Source organism: Microtus ochrogaster, unplaced genomic scaffold, assembly GCF_000317375.1.
Source record: "Microtus ochrogaster isolate Prairie Vole_2 unplaced genomic scaffold, MicOch1.0 UNK91, whole genome shotgun sequence".
In the NCBI taxonomy this organism is placed as follows: domain Eukaryota; kingdom Metazoa; phylum Chordata; class Mammalia; order Rodentia; family Cricetidae; genus Microtus; species Microtus ochrogaster.
Genome location: NW_004949189.1, coordinates 998,226 through 1,001,972, shown reverse-complemented (window position 1 = coordinate 1,001,972; position 3,747 = coordinate 998,226).

The window sequence follows — 3,747 nt, the reverse complement described above, 5'->3', positions numbered from 1 at the left end:
GAATTGCAGGCATGCACCACCAGCAGTCAGAAAACTGACTAACGGCTCTTGTCCTCCCCTACCCCTGAGCCATGGCCTCTAAACCAGAGGAGAGCAGAGAAGCAAGGCTGTAGGTCCAGCTGGACCAGGGATTCTCAAGGATGCATCAGCAGGCTGTCCACCGATGAGAGCTCTCCAGCTGGGCTTCCCCGGCCCCCCACCCCATGTCATACATCCCAGCACTCAGAGCTACCTCCTGGGTACCAAGTGATGTTTTCCACATACCCCACCTTGTGGCTGAAGTCTACCTCAGAAAGGACAGAGTCAGTAACCACGTAGGACCTACAGCCTACAGGGTTACAGGAGCCCATTGCTGGTGACCACAACCCAGCTAGATCTCTGATCTGAACTCTGAGCTTTCTCCATGGCCTGCTTAAATACACTCAGGTAGGGTTAGAAAAGTAATCAAGAAACCCAAATTTCCTACATGACTTTCCAAATAGCTTTCCCTAAACCCAAAAGGTTCCTGAAAGTTTAAGACTTTAAAACAAACAATTTTATATAGTCATTTCAAAGGATTTTAAAGTTATTTCATTGATTCTGAATGTATTATTTTAACAATTTAACACTAATAACCAAGAATTTCCACTACTACTTCAAACTTACAGGAAATATAGGCAGAGGAAGCTCAAGGAACTTGCCAAGTGTTCTGTATGGTATAAAGAGTGTTCTGTAACAGCCATGCCTTCACAAATGAGATTATCAAATACACAGCAGTTAATAGGAAAAGAATAAATAGCAAATAGTTGTAGTGGCTTTTTCATTGAGCAGCCAGTTTACAAAAAATGACAGATTTTTTTTATTAATTATGAAAGCTCAGCCTACAGCTTAGGTGTGCCCCACTACCTCTTATAGCCTACATTAATTTAAGCCATTTCTACTCGTCTTTGTGTTGCCACATGGCTTTTTCCTCTCCTGCATGTCCTTGCTCCCTCTGCATCTGACTGGCAACTTCCTCTTTCTTTTTCCCATTGCTCTCTCTCTGTCCAGAGTTCCCACCTATACCTCCTGCCTAGCTATTGGCCATTTAGCTTTTTATTAAACTAATCACAGTGATGCATCTTTACACAGTGTAATCAAATATCTCAAAACAAGTAGATAGATCATTAGACAATAAGACACTATCAAATTCGGCACCTATAATCACCCAGCAGAAATTGGCTAGAGATGTCTCGTTGTGGGAGCCAGCGGGGTTCAAGCAGAGAGTCATGGATGCAGCAGAGTGTCCTCCTGGATAGGCTGCCAAGAAAAAACACAACAGCAAACAACAGACAGGGAACATCATCAATAAGTCCTACCAGAGAAACTGAGGCAATCGGCCAGAGTTCTTGATTGAGAGCACTCTTTTCACAGATGAGCTAGCTTCTTATGTCTGAGGCCCTGGCTTCCCATTTCCACAACAGAAAGAATAAACAATCATCACTCTTGTTGGAGATGGTTTACCTTAGCTGTTCTCAAGATCACAATGCTCCTTACTATTCTGAGATACCTGTTGTTCCTTCTTCCTGTCAGAGACAAGAGAGGTCAGCTCTTGTCTAGGTATGAGCTGGGGGGTCTCAGAGGACACTTGGAGACAAACAGAATTAAGTTTGAAAAGGGGGTGGAGTCCAACCCAGCTTCTCAGTGAGCTCAAACAGTGTGGTGGTCTGAATGAGAACGGGCCCCATAGGCTCATGTGTTTGAATGCCTGGTCCCCAGTTAGTGGAACTGATTAAGAAGGATTAGAAGCTGTGGCCTTGTTGGAGAAGGTTTGTCACTGGGGGTGGGCTTTGAGGTCTCAAAAGCTCTTGCCATTTCAAGTTAGCTCTTTCCCTGCCTTATGGCTGTTGTCTCAACATATGAGTTCTCAGCTACTGCCCCAGGGCCATGCCTGCCTGCTCTCATTCTCCCTACATTATGGCCATAGCTTCTATTGACACTGAAATTATAACCAAACTCCCAATGATAATGCTTTCTAGGTTGACTTGGTCATGGCATCTCTTCACAGCAATAGAAAAGCAAGACAAATAGTCTGTGAGTTTTCCGATACAGTGTGCATTACTCAAGGTGCCACAAGAGGCATGACGGCAGATCAAACCCAGGCCAGCGGACAATTATCCCGTTAGTGTCCGGATGCATTGTTTCTCTGGTCCTTCAGTGTATGAATGTGATTTCCAGGTGTAAGAAAATACATCCCATCCCTGCACCACATGCACACGAGACACTGAGCTGAATGTGACCCACCATGCCTCTGGGTCTTTCAATTCCTCCTTTATAAGCTCTTGCCTTTGAGAAGGACCCAGGCCTTATAGCAGGGATGAAAAGATTTTCCCAAACCATCAAAGTGATTAGACTCACAGATTGCGTGCTAAACACTGCCAAGAGCCCAGTGTGAGGAGTCTCTGGGATGTACTTGATATTAAAATTACAGCACAAGCGTTTTATTTTGAACTGGCTGGCACACAGTCAATGAGGCAAGCAGAATCCAGCTGATTTCCAGAGAAACAGAAAACTTGAAAATTACAAGTCAGTCATTTGTCCCTTTCCCTTAACGGCATTGTCTTCTGAAGTCTGAGTGTTCGGCACCGGCATGCCATTCTAGTACCCGATCCTTAGAGGACACACTGCCCCAGACATTCACCACAGGGGCCATGGTCCACCACATGGGCTTTGCTGTTGTTACAAGGGTGCATATCCCAGTTCAGAACAGTGGGGAAGAACACCAGGACAACCTCACGATTTGCTGTGTCACCTGACTTTAATATGCTGTAATAGTGTTAATTGTTAGCCTGATGGAGTCCACAGTCACCTAGGAGCTAAACCTTTGGGCACACCCCTGAGGGATATTTAGGTTGAGGTGAACCTCTGACAATGGCTGTGAAAGATTATCTTGGTTATGTGAATTGGTGTGGGAAATCACATCTCTTTTTGGGTTGGTTGGTTTCTCAAGAAAGGTCTTCTCTGTAGCTTTGTAGCCTGTCCTGGAACTAGCTCTTGTAGACCAGGCTGGGGGGAAACCCACCTTAACGGTAGGACCATTCCCTCGATGGGGACGCTCGACTGTATATAGAGGAGATAGAACACGCTGGAACTAGAAGTCATCCTTGTCTGCTTCCTGACTGTGAATGTCATGTGACCAGCCACAGCAAGCTCCTGTTGCCTTGAGTCCCTTGCCATGGTGGACTGTACCCCTTGAACAGCGAGACGAAGTAAACCCTTTCTCGTGAATTGCTTTCTGTTGGGGTGTTTTGTCACAGCCCAGGGGAATGACCTGAGACACATGGCTCAACACCACTTTACCTCAGCGTGCTACTCTTTTCGGGTGTTTGGTGTCATAATAAGCGTTGGTGTGAGCAATCACTACGTGCTAGCGATCACGCTGAACGTTGTATAGCTCTTAGCATCTCTACTCACAACAGCCCTCTGGGAGAAGTTCTGCTCTGATGTGCATTCTCCAGGTGGGGAGCTCCCACGAAGTTCCTTCGTTCACGCAACTACAGAGCCAAAGAGAGAGGGGTCCAATTTCATAGTCTTATCAAATAAGTCACAACTAAGAAATGGATGGATTTTCTCTTTTTTAACTTGGTCTCTAGACACAATTATAAATTGATACTAAGTTTTCACATCATCCTGAAAACAAAGGCATCCCTTAATAACAGAGCAGGAACCACGGCCACCTTCTTCATATAGGCTTGGTAGAAGAGGGTTCCTGTGATGGTTGGAGTGAAA